Below are 23,193 nucleotides of genomic sequence, written 5' to 3'. Positions count from 1 at the left end.
GGTGCCGGGGACAGACCAACGGCAACGTCTGGAATTGGTAATGACAATCCTGTACCACAATTTTGAGGTACTCCTGGTGAAGAGGGTAAATAGGGACATGCAGGTAAGCATCCTTGATGTCCAGTGATACCATGAAATTCTCCAGGCTTGCAATAATCGCCCTGAGCGATTCCATTTTGAACTTGAACCTTCGTATATAAGTGTTCAAGGCTTTCAATTTTAGAATGGGTCTCACCGAACCGTCTGGTTTCGGTACCACAACATTTTGGAATAGTAACCCCGGCCTTGTTGAAGGAGGGGTACCTTGATTTCACCTGCTGGAAGTACAGCTTGTGAATTGCCGCCAGTACTACCTTTCTCCGAGGGCAGCAGGCAAGGCTGATGTGAGGTAACGGCGAGGGGGAGTCGCCTCGAACTCCAGCCTGTATCCCTGTGATACTATTTGCAGAACCTAGGGATCCACCTGTGGGCAAGCCCACTGGTCCCTGAAGTTCCCGAGACGCGCCCCTACCGCACCTGTCTCCACCTGTGGAGCCCCAGCGTCATGCAGTGGACTCAGAGGAAGCGGGGGAAGATTTTTGATCCTAGGAACTGGCTGCTGGTGCAGCATTTTCCTTCTTCCCTTGTCTCTGTGCAGAAAGGAAGCGCCTTTGACCCGCTTGCTTTTCTGAAGCCGAAAGGACTGTACCTGAAAATACGGTGCTTTCGTAGGCTGTGAGGAAACCTGAGGTAAAACATTTTCTTCCCAGCTGTTGCTGTGGATACGAGGTCCCAGAGACCATCCCCAAACAATTCCTCACCCTTATAAGGCAGAATCTCCATGTGCCTTTTACAGGCAGCATCACCTGTCCACTGCCGGGTTTCTAATACCCTCCTGGCAGAATGGACATTGCATTAATTCTGGATGCCAGCCGGCAAATATCCCTCTGTGCATCCTTCATATATAAGACGACGTCTTTAAAATGCTCTATGTTAGCAAAACATATCCCTGTCTAGGGTATTAATATTATCTGACAGGGTATCAGACCACGCTGCAGTAGCACTATTTATGCTGAGGCAATTGCAGGTCTCAGTATAGAACCTGAGTGTGTATATACAGACTTCAGGATAGCCTCCTGCTTTTTATCAGCAGGCTCCATCAAGGTGGCCGTATCCTAAGACGGCAGTGCCACCTTTTTTGACAAACGTGTGAGCGCCTTATCCACCCTAGGGGATATCTCCCAACGTGACCTATCCTCTGGCGGGAAAGGGTACGCCATCAGTAACTTTTTAGAAATTACCAGTTTCTTATCGTGGGAACCCACGCTTCTTTACACACTTCATTCACTCATCTGATGGGGGAACAAAACACTGGCTGCTTTTTCTCCCCAAAAATAAAACCCCTTTTATGTGGTACTTGGGTTCATGTCAGAAATGTGTAACACATTTTTCATTGCCGAGATCATGTAACGGATGTTCCTAGTGGATTGTGTATATATCTCAACCTCGTCGACCCTGGAGTCAGACTCCGTGTCGACATCTGTGTCTGCCATCTGAGGTAACGGGCGTTTTTTTTTTGAGCCCCTGATGGCCTTTGAGACGCCTGGGCAGGCGCGGGCTGAGAAGCCGGCTGTCCCACAGCTGTTACGTCATTCAGCCCTTTATGTAAGGAGTTGACATTGTCGGTTAATACCTTCCACCTATCCATCCACTCTGGTGTCGGCCCCACAGGGGGCGACATCCCATTTATCGGCCTCTGCTCCGCCTCCACGTAACCTTCCTCATCCAACATGTCGACACAGCCGTACCGACACACCGCACATGCACAGGGAATGCTCTGACTGAGGACAGGACCCCACAAAGTCCTTTGGGGAGACAGAGAGAGAGTATGCCAGCACACACCAGAGCGCTATATAATGCAGGGATTAACACTATAACTGAGTGATTTTTCCCCCAATAGCTGCTTGTATACATATATTGCGCCTAAATTTAGTGCCCCCCCCCCTCTCTTTTTAACCCTTTGAGCCTAAAAACTACAGGGGAGAGCCTGGGGAGCTGTATTCCAGCTGCACTGTGAAGAAAAAATGGCGCCAGTGTGCTGAGGGAGATAGCCCCGCCCCTTTTTTGGCTGACTTTTCTCCCGCTTTTTTATGGATTCTGGCAGGGGTAATTTATCACATATATAGCCCTGGGACTATATATTGTGATGATTTGCCAGCCAAGGTGTCTTATATTGCCCTCAGGGCGCCCCCCCCAGCGCCCTGCACCCATCAGTGACCGGAGTGTGAGGTGTGCATGAGGAGCAATGGCGCACAGCTGCAGTGCTGTGCGCTACCTTGTTGAAGACAGAAGTCTTCTGCCGCCGATTTTCCGGAACACTTCTTGCTTCTGGCTCTGTAAGGGGGCCGGCGGCGCGGCTCCGGGAACGAACACCAAGGTCGGGTCCTGCGGTCGATCCCTCTGGAGCTAATGGTGTCCAGTAGCCTAAGAAGCCCAAACTACCACCTGTTAGGTAGGTTCGCTTCTTCTCCCCTTAGTCCCTCGCTGCAGTGAGTCTGTTGCCAGCAGATCTCACTGTAAAATAAAAAACCTAAATATACTTTCTTTCTAGGAGCTCAGGAGAGCCCCTAGTGTGCATCCAGCTCAGCCGGGCACAAGAATCTAACTGAGGTCTGGAGGAGGGTCATAGTGGGAGGAGCCAGTGCACACCAGGTAGTCCTAAAGCTTTCTTTAGTTGTGCCCAGTCTCCTGCGGAGCCGCTAATCCCCATGGTCCTTACGGAGTCCCAGCATCCACTTAGGACGTCAGAGAAAATCGGTTACATACGCTAATCAGAGGATCTATTCAGATTGCATGCACAGTGTGAAAAAAAGACACAAGATGCCTGCAAGACAGACTTGTATGCAACGCTGCATCAGTCCTATACTTAAAACCTGGATTTTTTTAAGTACTTAATTTTCACTACAAATGTAATTTTTAATTGTTCTAAATGACCTCATATTTGGACCAGTTTAAATACTAAAAGGAAACTAAATCTAAATAATTAAAACTCACTTTAAGAAGCAGCAATTCAAATGTTACATTGCTACATGGGTATTTTATAGTCACTTGCTATCTTCATTTGATGATTGGGAACTGCCATGATGCCAGAATGTGGGTTGAAGTGTGCTGAAGTTACCAAAATAAGATGATGATTCATTGGTAGTTGTAATGTTGTGGTCTGAAGTCTGATATCTAAAAATAAAAAAATGTACAGGGCCGCCAAGAGTGGGTGGGAACGGGTACAAATTACCCCACCTTACTGGAGTCCGGGTCTACTGCCCCCTTCCCCCCTTTCCATACCTGGCAGCACAGCTCTTCTCCTCAACCCAGCACATGCAGCCGTGTGCTGGGCTACAGTGAGGCCAGAGAGATTTCTGCTCACAGTGCCCCCCTGTTTCTCCCTTTTTGTCTTTCTTTCCCCCGACCAGGGCGTGGCCATGCCTCTCGCAATTAGGTCATGCCCCCAGAATATTACCAGGGCAGAGCTCTGCACAAAACTGTATATGTATCATGACATGTTGTAATCTGGCTGGTTTTTTTTTGTGATGTTGCAGACCCTCCAACATGACCCACCCCACTAGGTACAAAATGCTCTGTTCCTGGACTTCCCTCTTAATTTATGATTTCCATCACTTGTGTTGAACTAGTTAAATGATAAGAAAGCTGGTGATGGCAATCATAAATTTAGAGGGAAGTCCAGAAACAGAGCATTTTGTACCTAGTGGGGCGGGTCATGTTGGAGGGTATGACGTTGGATCAATAAAATTGTATTTACAGTGACAGTGACAGCATGAACATACCGGGCATGGATATAAAACAGCAGGGTGTGGTTGGAAAGAATCCAGGCCAGGTATTAGATGTGGTCAAGTCTAAGAAACAGCAGCCTGATTGCAGACACTTGTCAGGTTGTATTAAAATGGTATCAGACACAAGAGACAGGGCCCCTGATGCTGGACAAGCTGGCCAGGTGATAGACCAGGACGGTGTTAGTGTTAGGGGTCCTGGAATTTACTGGTCACTGGAAGATTGTACACGCTGTTTGTAAAGACCTGCTGTGACCTGTGGTGTGTCCTCTGACTTGCTTGTTAACTGATGACATTCTGCTAAGAGCTACCTGTCTGTGAAAACTGGAGAAACAAAAGAAAAGAAAAAGAAAGAAGACTCTTGGTTGGTGCACTCTTAGAGGAAAGACATATGTCAATGTGTATATAGTGGAGATCATAAAATTTTACTTTTATTATTATCAATAAAATATAGTCCCTTAATAAGAAGAAAATCGATTGGTTATAAATTAACTAATTACTGATGAATATCAGTGTGATAAAAAGGCAGCAGTGGTGATGGGAATGAGATCCCCTAATGAAAATCCTAAATTGGATTGTTTGCGCAACCAATGTGTACTATGCTATCTTGTAATAATTCTTCGCCACTATCACAGGTATACTGTCTACATAAGCAATTTGAGTACCATGCCTAACTGTCCAGCATTGTGTGGTTAAGAAACATTCATAAAACCGCCAAAGGTTATTATTGAAAAGGAATATAGTGACATGATGAATCTGCTGTCAATGTTAGACCAGAATGTCCCCAAGTCTCCAGCCTACTTGATGAGAGTTTGTGAAAAAATGGAGAAAATAAGAATAAGAGCGGGATCTGCTGTTGGTGTTAGGTAGTGTGGTAAGTCTACCAGTTGGAAAACTGCCATAGGCGGAGACACTGGATCACCAATGAGAGTCCCTGAAAAGAAGTATAGAATTATCTTTTATGATAACCTATGGGCGCTAAAGGAAACCACACACACGTCCACCTTATGGACTGGGGAAAACAAAACGGGGATTCATTTGTCCCTCTGAATAGGCCGTTATCATTGTGCAAATGGTACTGTAATCACACATATAACTAATGAGAAGTTTATAGTGGACACTGAATATATACTCATAGGGGCAGGGAGTCTCGTTAGGGCAGACTTGTACATGTGATGCTTGCACCTCCAGGTAAGTAATTAAGAGTATACCAGATACAGTAATGATACAAAGAAGCAGTAAAAGATTTTAAGTAGCATTAAATCTGTAAATTAGTAAGCTAAAGATTGATGCAGTGCTTACTGAATGAAACTGCACCTAGGTTCTTATCACCACTGGGTTGTGGTAGATGGTTGTATATTAATATAAAGATGCAATGACGCTAGGTCCGTATTATGCCTTGGGAAAAGCTGCTATTTTCATGTGTCAAGTACTCTGATTATTATTTGGGCAAACAGTTGCAGGTTTGTAGCCACCACACAATATAATGGTACAGAATATAGTTACAGTGTATACACAGAGTGTCATACCTGATGTAACGACACACTAGAAAATTATACTTTAGGCAACATATAAGATTAAACACATGGAGAGCCTTGTTTCAACAGCACTTGTGTGCTATACAAAAGTGGATGTGCCGTAATGGGCTCGGAGTAGTCATGTGACAAACCTGTGTTAAAGCAGTTGGTTTACTCCTATAAACAGATGTATATTATCTTAAGGTAACTCGGGAAACCAAAACTAGCTATAATTGCATGGAATATAATCGCAATGCAAACACAAAATGTACCGCCTGAAGTAAATACACACTGGCAAATAAAAAACAATATTCAGACAGCTGTACTGCCCCCATCAATTAACAAGTGTTATATCTCAGCAAAAGATGATGAACTGACACTGTGCTCACGTGAGCAGCCCAAACAGCCCAAGAGCACACGAATAGGTGGTATTAGCGGGGATTGAGCCGGGAGGGGGTCAAGAAGACCCTCTGTAGTGGAATAGTGTGGGCTGCACAGTGGCTCGCCTGTCCTGGTTCTGTGAATGACCTCCGCGTGCTCTATCAGACCTCAGATGGTGGAATAAGAGAACAACTGGGCTGCCACAGTGCTGCTGGAAAAAGGAGGGGGGGACAGAGGGAGGAGGCTAATGGTGGGGTGGCTGGAGTTGCCACGTGCCGGCTCACCAGTGCCCGTGTGTAACACTGCTGGGGAAAAGGGGACATGGGGAAGAAGCTGATTGTAGATAAACTGGGGGTGCCGCGTGCCGGCTCACCTGTCCCTGTGTGTGCCGCTGTGAGGGGTGCGCTGCATAGGACCCGTGGTCTCCGCCGCCGATGCTGAAAATGGGATAGAGTATGTCCCGCTGGTATTGCAGTGGTGTGTACCCACGTGCGGACTCACCCGTCCCTGTAGAATGCAGCTATGGGAGGTGCGCTGGTGGGACCGCCCACCGCCTTTGCCGCCTATGCTCCCGGAAGACGCGTTTCACCCATAGAAGGGCTTGCTCACTTGCTTTTTCAAAAACTGTGGAGAAATAAAACTGGCATTTTGGAGTTTCACCCTGTGTATGTGATCCATGTCACATACAGTGTATTTATATACTGCCTGGGTTACAACTTAATTGGTTCTCCTGTGTACACAGACAGCCCTTGGGATGTGTTTAATTTGCTGGCTGTCGGGATCCCGGCGGTCAGTATGCCATCGCCGGAATACCGACAGTTGACAATGCCGTCAGCCGGAATCCCAGTGCAACAGGAATATTCCGACCTTGCGAGTCACCTAGCCCGCAAGGGGACTCTTTGCGCTCGCCCCAATGCCAGCATTCCGGCAGGTGGGATACCACTGTAAGGATATTGACAGCTGGCATCCCATCTGCCAGTAAATCATAATGAATCCCTTATGCTGCCATCGTAAAGTGTTGAGCTGAAATATTATACCCTTTAAGTTGTACATTTCTTGTAAACAGAACAATAATTACACCTCAGTTAATGACTTTAAAAAGTTCATGTTCAATGCGTATAATGGTGAGTAAAATAACAAAATAGCTCTTCTCCAGCAACCAAGTAACCTTACCGGAATGCAGTGCATCAGATTGATACTGCACTCTAGTGTTTCTACAAATATTCTAGGCCTGTATGTACAGTTCTGGATTATGATCGATCACATGAGAAATTCTTTCTTCATGCATCATGATGTATCATCATCTATTTTTCCTAGCATCTGTCATACCATAACGAGTGACATTATGGTTTTGTTTGTTCACACGTCACAAGGAATTATTTGATGTTTATTTATATGTTGTTGGTTGCTTTTACATTTCCATCTTTTTGTCAGAAAACCAATCATCTCACAGTCTGTTGTGATATGTAGTAAAAATTAACGATATTTATCTTATAACAGATTGTCACAAGAAAATGCACGCATTATTTTATCCGTGTGATCCTTATGATATTGTAATGGACCATGAAATATTTTGGAATTAGATTGTACATCAGGGTGTTCTAAATATAGTATAATAAGCCTAGGATCAAATGGGGTCTAGGACTTATGTAGCTTAGGATCATGGGCAGACTGGGTGGGCTAAGCTGTTTTTCCTTTGGCATCCCACAGAACCATTGCACATTTTCCATGTGCAGCTCTGTCAATGTGACGGCCTTTCATAGACTGGGTCCCTCTAACTAACTGAGGTATGCCAGCTTAGCTTGCCAATTGTCTCCTCACAGGTTGCGTGATGCAAGAAATCACTGTAAGACTCTTTGCAGGAAGTGATTTCCCTTATTGTATATTAAACTCAAAAGTATAAACAAACTCTGTGGATATGTGAAAATCTGTGTTTTTTCCCTGCTGTTCAGCCAATAAATCTAATTCTTATGCTGCTATCCTTTGCCAAACCCCCAATGTTTTAATCCATTTGTATACAGTTTATTTCTCTGAGAGCAAAACAAATGAATGGCTGTGAGGTTAATGAGTTATGTGGAATTTGGAAGGAGTTTCTCATGCAACTACGGGATCAGGCAAATAATGTTTGTTGCTTAGACCTGGTTTTGAAGGAAAGTAGACTGACAGGGTGAATGGTATGTACTGTGTATAGTTTCTTTGTACACAGTTTACCATAGCATACAGAGAACAAACCTCTTGCAGAAAATATGCCTTTTTGGATTCAGATCTATAACAAATATAAAATATTTGAGTGGTCGTTAGTATTGTCCTGTTCCCATACCAGGAGATTTATTTGCTACGTTCATGCTGAACGACATAATATTCTAATGTATAGATATAGGATCATGTTATATGGTGCTTCAAATAGTACAGAGCTGCCCAGGATTTAGTACTATTTAATTGGGAACTATCCTACACTACTGAAAGTGCTGGCGCCATAGGATCTATTCGTATTTTCTATTTCTTACATAATATTTTAGATAATAAGTATATAATTCCCTAACAATTCTAATTATCTATCTATCTATCTATCTATCTATCTATCTATCTATCTATCTATCTATCTATCTCAGGATTCTCAATGGTTTAATGTGTATGTGTATGTTTGTGTGTGTGTGTGTGTGTGTGTGTGTGTGTGTGTGTGCACACAGCCATTCACATGAATGATAGCATCAACTAACATTGTAAAGTAAAGGGTGTAACTCATACCCCTTTCACACCGCACAAATAACCCGGTTTCGACCCGGTATGTTGCCAGGTCGACACGGGTCGCTTTGCAGTGTGAAAGGGGCCATGGATGAATTCCAGGGTCTCCTGACCCGGTAATTCAACCCGTGTTATACTCGGTTAATTTCCGGGTTAGGCACAGTGTGAACGGGTTACCCGGGTTGATGCGACCTGGTACCCGTTCACTGCAAAGAGAGGTGGTGCGGAGATGATATCCCCAGCCCCACCTCCGCCCCCGATGCAGGCTCTGTCCCCGCCCACAGATGGCAAACCGACCTGGCATATTGCCGGGTCGGTATTGCGGTGTGTTGTGTCCAATGCTGGGTCCCACCCAGGAAGGACCCACTTCCAATTCCCGGGTGGGACTCGGCATTGCGATCTCAAAGTGGTATCATTCACTCTCTATGTAATTATACCACTTGAAGTTTTATTGTTAGTTAATTATTGTATTATAATCAATATTACTTTCCTTATAGTAAATGATTACATATATCAGAAGGTACCTTGCAGTTCCATGATCTGTATAATAGCAAAAGACCATAGCAGTCATGTACTGTAACTAGTTAGGGCCCTATCAGAGCTGTAACTAGAAATGTTGGTGCCTTGTGCCAGAAAGGGCACTGGTGCCCACCATCCCTAGTATTCCAAATAGGGACAGTGCAAGCAAAAGGCGAGAGACCAAAAAGGGGGCATGGTCTTGCAGGAAAGGGGCTTGGTCACACCACACATTTGTGCTCCTTATTCACGTTACATCACTTCATGCCACAATAGTACCCTTATACACAGTACACCAAACAGTAGTACACCTGCTACACAGTATGCCTCATAGTACCCCTTATACAGAGTGTGCCATACAGTAGTACTCCTTAGAGTAGGCCACTCAGTATTATTGACAATAAAAAACCACTAGTCCTGCTGCTAGATCAGACTTAGGCAGAGGGGAGAAGGGGGTCATTAGAATTTAACTATTACATTGAAGAACAATAAAATATTGTTTATTCTAATATCTTTTTTTCTAATATCCCCCCTCCTCCCCTCATGGCCTAAGTCTGATCTAGCAGCACTTTAGTGATTTTTATTTGTGTGTACAGTAATATGTAATTTGTGAGGGAGCAGTAAGGGTAGGTGTAGGGAGAAGTGAGCGAGGGTGAATGTAGTGAGGAGGAATGTAGAGAGTAGTGAGTGTAGGGAAAAGTGAGGGACGGTCAGTGTAGAGTACAGTAAGGGAGGGTAGAAGTATAGAGCAGTGAGAATAAGTGTGGAGCATAGAGGATGGTTATAGGGAGCAGTGAGTGAGAGGCGTTGAAGAACGTTGTGAGTAAGGGGAGTGTAAGAAACAAGAAGGAAGGGTATAAGGAGCAGTGAGTCAGGGTGAGTGTAGAAAGTAGCGGGGTTGACATGTGGTGGGTCAGTTAACTGCCAGGTAAAAAAAAACAAAGCAAAGCATTGCTGTGAGGTGAGCGGCCATCTTGGGGAGTGAGAGTTGTACTGTGGGTAGCAGCTGTATCCCCAGTGATCGGAGTAGTGAGAGCTTGACAATGGCAGATGAGGAAAATGGTGTATAGCTGTGCAGTCCCTGTGAATAGCAATTGCAAGTGGCAGTGCAGGTGGAGATTTATGAGGTAATTCAGACTGCATCGCTGCAGCGGCAGGGATCGCAGCCTGAATTACTATGCATATGTGTGGCAGGCGCACTGCGCATGTGCAGCCAGTGAGATGCTATCAGGCAGAGGGGGTCGCAGGGTGGGAGGGGGCGTTGGCGAGCGCAGTCCGTACAACGGAGGCGTTACTGGACCATTGGGGGGAGGGCTTCAGAGGCTACGCTGGCAGGGAGCTACTTGTCAGGTATAAAAGCATTGCTGCCGTGCGATGCTCTTGTACCTGTTTGTGTGGGGGGAGGGGGAAGGGCCTGACATGCGGGGCGGACAAGCCTTGTGCTGGGTGTCACCCCGCATGACAGAGGAACTGATTGTAGATGTGCTAAATTTAGCACATCTATGGTCAACTCTGAATTACCCCCTTATACCACTTTCTCTGACGTCCTAGTGGATGCTGGGAACTCCGTAAGGACCATGGGGAATAGCGGGCTCCGAAGGAGACTGGGCACATCTAAGAAAGAATTAGGACTACCTGGTGTGCACTGGCTCCTCCCTCTATGCTCCTCCTCCAGACCTCAGTTAGAATTCTGTGCCCGGCCGAGCTGGTTGCACACTAGGGGCTCTCCTGAGCTTCTAGAAAAAGAAAGTATTTCTTAGGTTTTTTATGTTCAGTGAGATCTGCTGGCAACAGACTCACTGCTTCGTGGGACAGAGGGGAGAGAAGCGAACCTACCTGCTTGCAGCTAGCTTGGGCTTCTTAGGCTACTGGACACCATTAGCTCCAGAGGGATCAAACACAGGCCCAGCCTCGGTCGTCCGGTCCCAGAGCCGCGCCGCCGTCCCCCTCGCAGAGCCAGAAGAACGAAGAGAAGTGGAAAAATCGGCGGCTGAAGACTCCTGTCTTCATTAAGGTAGCGCACAGCACTGCAGCTGTGCGCCATTGCTCCCTCTGCACACCACACACTCCGGTCACTGATGGGTGCAGGGCACTGGGGGTGGGCGCCCTGGGCCGCAATTTGAGTACCTTACCATGGCTAAAAGCACATAATACAGTGTATAACACTGTATATGTGCATAATCCCCCGCCATACAATACATATAAAAGCGTGAGAAGTCCGCCGAGAAAGGGGCGGGGCTATCTACCTCAGCACACCGGCGCCATTTTCTTCACAGCAACGCTGGAAGACAGCTCCCCAGGCTCTCCCCTGCAGTATCCAGGCATCAAGGGTTAAAAAGAGAGGGGGGGGCACAAAATTTAGGCGCAAAAAACTGTGTAAAAAAGCTGCTAGGGAGAAATCACTCAGTACAAAAGTGCTACTCCCTGTGATATATAGCGCTGTGGTGTGTGCTGGCATACTCTCTCTCTGTCTCCCCAAAGGACTTTGTGGGGTCCTGTCCTCAGTCAGAGCATTCCCTGTGTGTGTGCGTGTGTCGGTACGGCTGTGTCGACATGATTGATGAGGAAGATTATATGGAGGCGGAGCAGGTGCCGATAAGTGTGATGTCACCCCCTGCAGGGTCGACACCAGAGTGGGTGGATATGTGGAAGGTTTTAACCGACAGTGTCAACTCCTTTACATAAAAGGCTAGATGACGTACAGCAGTGGGACAGCCGGCTTCTCAGCCCGTGCCTGCCCAGGCGTCTCAAAGGCCATCAGGGGCTCAAAAACGCCCGCTAACTCAGATGGCAGACACAGATGTCGACACGGAGTCTGACTCCAGTGTAGACGACGATGAGACAAATGTAAAAGCCACAAGGGCCATCCGTTGTATGATTACGGCAATGAAAAATGTGTTGCACATTTCTGACATTAACCCAGTTACCACAAAAAAGGGTATTATATATTGGGGAGAAAAAGCATCCAGTGGTTTTTCCCCCATCAGGTGAATTGAATAAAGTGTGTGAAGAAGCGTGGGGTTTCCCCGATAAGAAAATAGTGATTTCTAAAAAGTTACTGATGGCGTACCCTTTCCCGCCAAAGGACAGGTTACGTTGGGAGACGTCCCCTAGGGTGGATAAGGCGCTCACACGCTTGTCAAAAAAGGTGGCACTGCCGTCTCAGGATACGGCCGCCTTAAAGGAGCCTGCTGATAGAAGCAGGAGGCTATCCTGAAGTCTGTATATACACACTCAGGTATTATACTGAGGCCTGCAATTGCTTCAGTGTGTAGTGCTGCAGCAGCTTGGTCCGATACCCTGTCAGATAATATTGAGATTAGACAGGGATACTATTTTGCTAACCATAGAGCATTTTAAAGACGTGGTCTTATATATGAGAGATGCACAGAGGGATATCTGCCGGCTGGCATCTAAAATTAATGCAATGTCCATTTCTGCCAGAAGAGTATTATGGACTCGGCAGTGGACAGGTGAAGGCACATGGAGGTTTTGCCTTATAAGAGTGAGGAATTGTTTGGGGATGGTCTCGCAGACCTAGTATCCACAGCAACAGCTGGGTAGTCGACATTTTTACCTCAGGTTTCCTCACAGCCTAAGAAAGCACCGTATTATCAGGTACAGTCCTTTCGGCCACAAAAAGGCAAGCGGGTCAGAGGCGCTTCCTTTCTGCCCAAAGGCAGGGGAAGAGGGAAAAAGCTGCACCAGACAGCCAGTTCCCTGGAACCAAAATACTCCCCCTGCTTCCTCTAAGTCCACTGCATGAAGCAGGGGCTCCACAGGCGGAGCCAGGTGTGGTGGGGGCGCGTCTCCGGAACTTCAGCGACCAGTGGGTTCGCTCACAGGTAGATCCCTGGGTTCTACAAGTGGTATCTCAGGGATACAAGCTTAAGTTGGAGGCCACTCCCCCTCGCCGTTACCTCAAATCTGCCTTGCCGGCTGCTCCCAAAGAATGGGAGGTAGTACTGGACGCTATTCACAAGCTGTACTTCCAGCAGGTGATAATCAAGGTACCCCCCCTTCAACAGGGGCGGGGTTACTATTCCACGATGTTGTGGTACCGAAACCAGATGGTTCGGTGAGACCCATCCTAAATTTAAAATTCTTGAACACTTATATAAGGAAGTTCAAGTTCAAGATGGAATCGCTCAGGGCGGTTATTACAAGCCTGGAAGAGGGTGTCCCCATGTACCCACCTCACCAGGAGTACCTCAGGTTTGTGGTACAGGACTGTCATTACCAATGCCAGACATTGCCGTTTGGTCTGTCCACGGCACCGAAGGTATTTACCAAGGTAATGGCCAAAATGATGATACTCTTTAGAAAGAAGGGAGTTATAATTATCCCGTACTTGGACGATCTCCTGATAAAGGCGAGGTCCAAGGAGCAGTTGCTAGTCAGCGTAGCACTATCTCAGGAAGTGCTGCATCAGCTCGGCTGGATCCTGAATATCCCAAAGTCGCAGCTGATTCCCGCGACGCGTCTGCTGTTCCGAGGTATGATTCTGGACACAGAACAGAAGAAGGTTTTTCTCCCGGAGGAGAAGGCCCAGGAATTATCATCTCTGGTCAGGGACCTCCTGCAACCAAAACAGGTGTCGGTGCATCACTGCACGCGAATCCTGGGAAAGATGGTAGCTCTTACGAAGCGTTTCCCTTTGGCAGGTTCCATGCGAGGATCTTCCAGTGGGATCTATTGGACAAGTGGTCCGAATCGCATCTTCAGATGCATCGGTGGATCACCCTGTCACCAAGGGCCAGGGTGTCTCTGCTGTGGTGGCTGCAGAGTGCTCTTCTTCGTGAAGGCCGCAGATTCGGCATACAGGACTGGGTCCTGGTGACCACGAATGCAAGCCTCCGAGGGTGGGGGGCAGTCACACAGGGAAGAAAACGTCCAAGGACAAAAACTTCCTTGCATATAAATATTCTGGAACTACGGGTCATTTACAATGCCCTGAGTCAAACAGAATACCTGCTTCAAAAACAACCGGTGCTGATTCAGTCAGACAACATCACGACTGTCGCCCATGTAAATCGACAGGGCGGTACAAGAAGCAGGATAGCAATGGCAGAAGCCAAAAGGATTCTTCGATGGGCGGAGAATCACGTGATAGCACTGTCAGCAGTGTGCATTCCGGGAGTGGAAAACTGGGAAGCAGACTTCCTCAGCAGACACGACTTCCACCCGGGGGAGTGGGGACTTCATCCAGAAGTCTTCAAGCTGATTGTACACCGGTGGGAACGACCACAGGTGGACAGGATGGCGTCCCGCCTCAATAAAAAGCTAAAAAGATATTGCGCCAGGTCAAGGGACCCTCAGGCGATAGCTGTGGACGCTCTAGTGACACCGTGGGTGTACCAGTCGGTTATGTGTTCCCTCCTCTTCCTCTCATACCCAAGGTACTGAGGATGATAAGAAGGAGAAGAGTAAGACCTATAATCATTGTTCCGGATTGGCCAAGAAGAGCTTGGTACCCTGAACTTCGAGAAATAATCTCAGAGGACCCATGGCCTCTGTCGTTCAGACAGGACCTGCTGCAGCAGGGGCCCTGTCTGTTCCAAGACTTACCGCGACTGCGTTTGACGGCATGGCGGTTGAACACCGGATCCTGAAGTAAAAGGGCATTCCGGCGGAAGTCATCCCTACGCTGATTAAAGCTAGGAAGGATGTGACCGCAAAACATTATCACCGCATATGGCGAAAATATGTTGCGTGGTGTGAGGCCAGGAAGGCCCCAACGGAGGAATTTCAGCAGGGTCGATTTCTGCACTTCCTACAGTCAGGGGTGACTATGGGCCTAAAATTGAATTCCATTAAGGTCCAGATTTCGGCTCTGTTAATTTTCTTCCAAAAAGAACTGGCTTCACTGCCTGAAGTTCAGACTTTTGTTAAGGGAGTGCTGCATATTCAGCCCCTTTTTGTGCCTCCAGTGGCACCTTGGGATCTCAACGTAGTGTTGCATTTCCTAAAGTCGCATTTGTTTGAGCCACTTAAAACCGTGGAGCTAAAATATCTCACGTGGAAAGTGGTCATGCTGTTGGCTTTGGCTTCGGCCAGGCGTGTGTCAGAATTGGCGGCTTTGTCATGTAAAAGCCCTTATCTGATTTTTCATATGGATAGGGCGGAATTGAGGACTCGTTCCCAATTCCTTCCTAAGGTGGTATCAGCTTTTAATTTGAACCAACCTATTGTGGTGCCTGCGGCTACTCGGGACTTGGAGGATTCCAAGTTGCTGGACGTAGTCAAGGCCCTGAAAATCTATTTTCCAGGACAGCTAGAGTCAGGGAAACTGACTAGCTATTGATCCTGTATGCACCCAACAAGCTGGGTGCTCCTGCTTCAAAGCAGACTATTGCTCGCTGGATCTGTAGCACGATTCAGCTTGCACATTCTGCGGCTGGACTGCCGCATCCTAAATCAGTGAGAGCCCATTCCACGAGGAAGGTGGGCTCTTCTTGGGCGGCTGCCCGAGGGGTCTCGGCTTTACAACTTTGCCGAGCTGCTACTTGGTCGGGTTCGAACACATTTGCAAAATTCTACAAGTTTGATACTCTGGCTGAGGAGGACCTTGAGTTTGCTCATTCGGTGCTGCAGAGTCATCCGCACTCTCCCGCCCGTTTGGGAGCTTTGGTATAATCCCCATGGTCCTTACGGAGTTCCCAGCATCCACTAGGACGTCAGAGAAAATAAGAATTTACTCACCGGTAATTCTATTTCTCGTAGTCCGTAGTGGATGCTGGGCGCCCATCCCAAGTGCGGATTGTCTGCAATACCTGTATATAGTTATTGCTTAACTAAAGGGTTATTGTTTGGAGCCATCTGTTGAGAGGCTCAGTTGTTATTCATACTGTTAACTGGGTATAGTATCACGAGTTGTACGGTGTGATTGGTGTGGCTGGTATGAGTCTTACTCTGGATTCCAAATCCTTTCCTTATTGTGTCAGCTCTTCCGGGCACAGTTTCCTAACTGAGGTCTGGAGGAGGGGCATAGAGGGAGGAGCCAGTGCACACCAGGTAGTCCTAATTCTTTCTTAGATGTGCCCAGTCTCCTTCGGAGCCCGCTATTCCCCATGGTCCTTACGGAGTTCCCAGCATCCACTACGGACTACGAGAAATAGAATTACCGGTGAGTAAATTCTTATTTTCACATCGTCTAAAGGCGGGTCGCACTCGTGAGCCTGACACGGGAGCTCCCAGTGTGCGACCCGCCTCAATACCCCTTTCACACCGCAGACTGCAGCCGAGTTGGTGACGTTGGCGGTGATGCGGTGTGGGCGGTGCAGGGAGATCACGTGATCTCCAAGTGCCACCTGTCCACACACTGTGAACAGGAAACGGGTCGCACTGACCCAGGTCCCGTTCATACCGCACAGCGAGTCGGGTTGAACATGAGTTCAACCCTGCTCGCTAGCAGGGTTCAAATACAGGGTCGCTCAACCCGGTATTTTGCCCCTGGTACCTTTCACACCACACAGGAACACGTGTCATGCGCGCTCATGTGCCAATAACCCGTGTTCAAAGCTGCTGGTGTGAAAGGGGTATAAGAGAGAGACATATTCCAGTTAACCCAGAGGCACTGACACAGCTGTTTCCCTCCCAGCATAGGCGGGCCTGTAGCTGCCTTCTCTTCAGAGCAACAGTCAGTGAGCAACACAGGGAATGGATCACACTTTTCTAATTCAGCACCTGTGAAAGGAAAAAGTAGACTATCTTAGACAGAGCTATACCAAGCTGAAAGCAGAGTAACTAGCTTGCTCAAGGAGCAGTCAGCCCGCTTCAGCTAACAGCAGCTCACTGATACCCAGCACAGCGGTGATCTTCTCAGCCACAGTAGTAATTGTCATCCTGACGTGACAAAGCTATTTTTACAAGGCTAATATACAGGCAGCAAATCAAAGCAGATACCACTAGCTGCGTACAGCTCAAACAGCCATTTTCTGCAGGCAGGCGATGCAACTGCACAGTTAAGATTAATACAACTCCAGTATTATAGGAGGTGAAAACAAACTCAGGATCCATTTCTTCAGGGACAGACACCCCTTTTATTATAGAATGTCAGTCAGAGTTTACAAAGACTGCCTGAACTGAGCTGAGCTACAGAAAGTATCTATTGCCCAACAGAACAGTGAGAAACAGACATTGTTACAGCAACAGCTCTGAAACCTAAGTTTACCCTGAGCACAGTAGAAAGAAAACATACTGTAGTTGCTATTAATTCACTGAAGCTGTAGACTAATTGAGGATATTGCAACAGGGAACTGCAGATGTTTTATACAGGAAAAAAGGAGATTTATGGTAAACTTCCCATGGTTAAATCTCTTTCTGCGAGGTACACTGGATTCCACATGGAATACATCGGGGTGTAGAGTTGGATCTTGATCCGAGGCACCAACAGGCTAAAGCTTTGACTGTTCCGAGGATGCATTGCACCGCCTCCTCTATAACCCCCGCCTCCAGGCACTGGAGCTCAGTTTCGTTAACCAGTCCAATGCAGTAGCAGGTAAAAGAGACGGTAGATGTTAGTCACATAGAACCACATTCTCATGACAGGAGAAGAGACTAGTGGCTAATGCCATACAAACCCAAAGAAGCCTGTGCATAAGCTTGTGCAATCACTAGTCCATCTGGCCAAAGTTTGCTTATTCGCAGGCCAGCCACGTTTGTGAAAACCAAAAAGTACAAAAAGGGTATCTGACCTCCTGAGGGAGGCAGTTCTCTCTATGTAAATATAGAGAGCCTGTACCACATCCAAAGGCCGCTCTTTGGAGGACAAACCAGAAGAGATAAAGGCTGGAACCACAATCTCTTGGTTAAGATGAAAAGGTGATACCACCTTAGGTAGATAACCAGGGCGAGTTCTAAGAACCGCCCGGTCATGTTGAAAAATCAGAAAGGCAAAGCGCCTAAGTCCGTCACCTTCCTAGCAGAGGCAATAGCCAGTAAAAACACAACCTTAAATGTAAGACATTTAAGATTGACAGATTCCAGAGGTTTAAATGGAGACTCTTGCAGGGCATTTAAGACAGCAGATCCCATGGAGCCACAGGAGGGATATAGGGAGGTTGAATCCGTAAAACACCCTGAGTGAAAGTATGAACATCAGGAATAGATGCAATTTTCCTCTGAAACCACGCCTGACAAGGCAGATGTATGAACCTTGAGGGAGGCCAGACGAAGACCTAAATCTAGGCCTTGTTGCAGAAAAGCCAAAAACCTAGAGGTCTGAATGAATAGGCATCATAATTGTTAGCAGCACACTATGTGAAGTAAGAGTTACAGAACCTGTAATAAATCCATGCAGAAGCCGGTTTGCAGGCCTTCAACATAGTTTGAATAACCGCCTCAGAGAATCCCTCGGCCCTCAGGAGTGAAGCTTCAAAAGCCATGTCGTCAAAGCCAGTCTGGCCAGGTGCGGATAGACACAAGGGCCCTGAACGAGGAGATCTGGGTGTTGAGAAAGTAGAAGAGGACGCTCTATCGACAGACCCTGCAGGTCTGAGAACCAATGCTGTCTGGGCCATGCTGGAGCGACAAGAAGTAGTATTCCGCTTTCTTGCTTGAACTTCCGTAGTACTCTGGGCAGGAGTGACACTGGAGGGAACACGTATGGCAGCCGAAAGCTACATGGAATTGCCAGTGCATCCATGAATGCTGCTAGAGGATCGCTTGTCCTTGATCCGAAGACTGGAACCTTGTGATTGTATTGAGACGCCATCAGGTCTACATCTAGTAGGCCCCACTTGTCCACCAGGAGTTGAAAGACTTCTGGATGAAGACTTCACTCTCCGGCGTGAACGTCCTGACAACTGAGGAAATCCGCTTCCCAGTTGAAGACTCCGGGAATGAACACTGCTGATATTGCTGGCAGATGGCGATCCGCCCAACGGAGGATTTTTGATACTTCCAGCATTGCCATGCGGCTTCAAGTGCCTCCTTGATGATTTATGTATGCCACCATGATGGCATTGTCTGATTGTACTTGAACAGGCCTGTTCTGTACGAGAGGCAGGGCTAGTGTCAACGCATTGAACACTGCCCGCAATTCTAGAATGTTTATCGGGAGGAAAGATTCCTCCATGGTCCACCGACCTTCGACAGAGTGTTGCTCCAACATTATGCCCCAACTCCGCAGACTAGCATCCATTGTCAGGAGGACCCAGTTGGAGATCCAGAAGGGACGGCCCCTGCTCAACTGTTGGTCCTGTAGCCACCAGCTGACAGATGAAAGAGATTCTCTGATTTCTATGATCTGTACAAAAGTTCTCTGCTAGCTGCGTCACTACCTTTATATAGTTACAAATATCTTGTATTAATTATATCTTTCTAATATACAGTAAAGTAGAGGGTTTTCATTATGTAGTATACTATATGAAAACATTCTTGCTACAAATTTTGATCCATTCACATCGTAAACATCACACACTGATTCATTTTGGGCTCAGGGGGTGAATCAGTGGTGGACACTTCTACACAGAAGCTGCGTCTTTGGATACAGCGGCTGTGCAAAATTATGCTTATGCAGCATGAGGCCTCCTGCCAGCATCTCAAATCTATGTGCTACATCAGAAGGCGCAGAATAGGATCACCATCGTGACCATTGGTCATGATTGTGGCAGCATCGACTATCTGAGTAATCTTAAACTTAATGGCAGCCTCCTTCCTGCTTGTGAGGCTAGCAAATACATGGCGAAAGATGCAGACACTGGACTTGCCACTCCCCAAAAATTGGGCTGATTTGCCACCTTTTTGTGGAAACGCAGGCATTTCTGCCCCCCCCTCCCCCCCCCCCCAAATGGCCGCAGCTTAGCGGCACGGCGTGCGATCTCACAGGACTTGTTCTGCATATGAGCAACCCCACAAACATAGGAGATGTATGTTATAAACCACTGAGTTTACATCATCTCTGAATCAGACCCTTAGTCCAATTACTTTCTTTTAAATAATATACATAAAAGTGGCACATTGTGGTGTCAAAACATGGCATTATTATTATGTTAATGTTGAATACTATGGTAGCCATTGCGTCTCTGCTGCAGATGATCTAACTGCTCTATAAGGAGATGTGCCGATGCTCTGCTATATTTTCTGACCACCTCAATGGTCTTGACAGTGACAATCAGTTTTTCCTATCCCAGAGCTGATAGAGAATAGGGGGCCATTTACTAATTATCAGGTTTTTTAACCTATCCGCCGGGATGTGTTATACTGTAGTTCACATGAAGGGACAGGTACTCCCTGCAAAGTGTAAAAGTAAAGTAATCACATTTGCAATCTCCTTACTTTCAAATTGCCATGTGCCCCCACACTCCTGGGCATGTGTGGTCTAAACCCACAAATTCTGATTGCTGCATATAGCAGCAATAAGGATTCTTTGTTTGGAGGAATGTACCAATGAGAGTCGCCGGGACACCGACACCAATAAGATCCCATCCCAGTGACCAGTAAGAAGTGATCACATACGCAATTTGGTTGAGCTTTTAAAATCAACCTGATCTCTTTAATGTTTTCTCTTGCCGATATGAAATATTGGGCAAACCCATTGATTTAAGGTTCGACTCCTGCCTAACGAAGCCTGGCTCCATCATGCGGTCTGGCACCATTTTTTTTTCAGAGCGTCGGCATGTCATGTCACGCAGCCACCCTGAAAATCTTCAAGGATACGGACGCATGGTGATGGGTGGCTCATGCGCACTATGGCCAGTGGGCATGTGCAGGCCTGGTGGACGTGCGCAGATGCTGCGTCCATATCTGAAAAAGGCCCGAAGATTATATCATTTATATAACTGTTCACCTTTACTTATATGTTTAATAGTAATAGCCAGTTTATCTAAGAATAAGTTAACACTAAGAATCCCATTCAATAGTGAGCGTCTACACCAGCAGGAATTTCAATATCTAAACCTGCTCATAACAGCTGACATACCAGTGGATTATTGGGATCTCTTTGTTATTTAGTCAATAGGTCTCTATGCAGACATTACGTGACTAATATTCTTTCATTGTCAACAAGTGCCATGTGCAGGATATAGGTATTAGCGAAAGAGCATTGTCATTTATATTTATATCTTAAAATGACAATGTGGTCTTTTGTAGTTGCTGAATTCCCAGTGGATGCCAGTAATTTGGGTAGGGCATCAAATATAAAATAAAAGGGGTTTTTAATGATTAGTTTTTGTTGTATGACAGCTAAGATATAATTCACCCTTGCCGCATACTGAGTGTGGCATGTTTATGTTCCAATATGGAAAATAGGAGATCACTTTTTGTTGGTGATGATTTGTTTAGTACTGTATGCATGTTCTTGCTTTATGCTTATAAATTCACTTCCCATACAAGCAGTGCCGTTTCTTGCGGCGGGCGAGCCGTGCAACCGCACGGGGCGCCCACCGCGGCACTTTGCGGGTCCTTGTTTACCCCTCCTCCCTCTTCCCGAGTACTCCTGCTCAGGGGGTGGAGTTTCATGGAATGAGGCAGTTGCGTCGTGACGTCATGACGCAATCGCGTCATTCCACGAAACTCCGCCCCCAAGCAGGAGTACTGATGACAAGAGGAGGGGGAGCCAAGCTAGAAGGAGGAGGCGGCCGGCGCGAGGAATGAGAGGCGGCCTGAAGAGCGGTAAGAACCTCTTCAAATGTAAGTAGTCTCTCTTTCCTCCCCCTCCCTTCCTTCCCCCCCACTTGACACTTGCCTGCTGTAATGTGTAAAAAAGGGACACTTACCTGCCGTAATGTGTAAAATGGGGACTCTTGCATGCCGTGCTGTATAAAATGGGGACACTTGCCTGCCGTACTGTGTAAAATGGGGACACTTGCCTGCATAATGTGTAAAATGGGGACACTTGCCTGCCGTACTGTATAAAATGGGGACTCTTGCCTGCCGTACCATGTAAAATGGGACTCTTGCCTGAGTAATGTGTGAAATGGGGACTCTTGCCTGCCGTACTGTGTAAAATGGGGACACTTGCCTGCCGCAATGTGTAAAATATGGACACGTGCCTGCTGTAATGTGAAAAATGGGGACACTTACCTGTCGTACTGTGTAAAATGGGGACACTTGCCTGCCGTAATGTGTAAAATGGGGACACGTGCCTGCTGTAATGTGTAAAATGGGGTCTTTTGCCTGCCGTACTGTGTAAAAATGTGGCCTTTTTTATTTATTTCCTGTGGTGGCCGTGATGATGAGATCAGATAAGGCCATGCCCATTTAAATGAGACCATGTCCATTTAAATGAGGCCACGCCCCCTCGCCGTGAGCGCACACATGCTTTTTCTTTTTATATCTATGGGGGGGGTGGCGCATTTTCTTTTTATGTCAATGGGGGAGGTGGGGGGGGGCGCCCCCCTGCAAGTTAATTTGCGACCTCCCTCCCATACTTTGCAAAGGGATAATGTACTGCAAAAAGGGGTGTAATCTCACAAGGAAGGGGCATGGCCACACAATAATACCCACATTTCAAATTACGCCACAGAGTAGCACAATCTTATTCACATTACACCACATATTAGTGTCCGTTATTCACATTATGACACACAGTAGTGCCCCTTATTCATGTTACATGCCCCTTATTCACGTTACGCCACAGTAGTTGCCCCTTATACATGTTAAGCTACACAGTAGTGCCCCTTATACACAATGCTTACAGCAGTAGTGCCGCTTATACACATAATCCACCTGTAGTAGCGCCCCTTATACACATAATGCCCATGGGTAGCGGGTGCCACTGAGCGGGTTGAGCTGGCCCTGTATACATTTCTTAAATCAGCCCTAATAGGGGTGGGTCTGTTGAGAGGATGGGGTCTGAGAGTGGCGGTATGCTCCTTCTAAATCGCCTTGCATCTTTTACTGCAGTTGTGTTTTTGACTTTCTGCTAATGCCGCTACATTGGTTATCAGTGTACTTGGGAAGGCTGCATGTTGAAGTTTGCCGGCTCTGACAAGCTTACTCTGCATTTCCATAAACACAATAGAATCAAACCATTTCAGTATGCAGACTGTGTAGCTTCTACCGCTCAGACCACATTGCCCTCTACATAAAGAGATGCATGCTTGTCTGAAACTTTTTTCTTTTGAAAATTTTTTTGTTTTTACTTTTTTCAACTTTATTTTTCTTTCTACTACAGGTCAGACCTACCCTCATATCAGCGGGATGTAGTTGGCATTCCAGCATAAGGGATGTCACCCATCAGGGGACTGGCGCCTGAATCCCGACAC

This window comes from Pseudophryne corroboree, chromosome 2 (genome assembly GCF_028390025.1).
Source record: "Pseudophryne corroboree isolate aPseCor3 chromosome 2, aPseCor3.hap2, whole genome shotgun sequence".
Lineage (NCBI taxonomy): Eukaryota > Metazoa > Chordata > Amphibia > Anura > Myobatrachidae > Pseudophryne > Pseudophryne corroboree.
The sequence above is the reverse complement of the archived record's forward strand: the minus strand, read 5'-3'. Positions refer to the sequence as shown.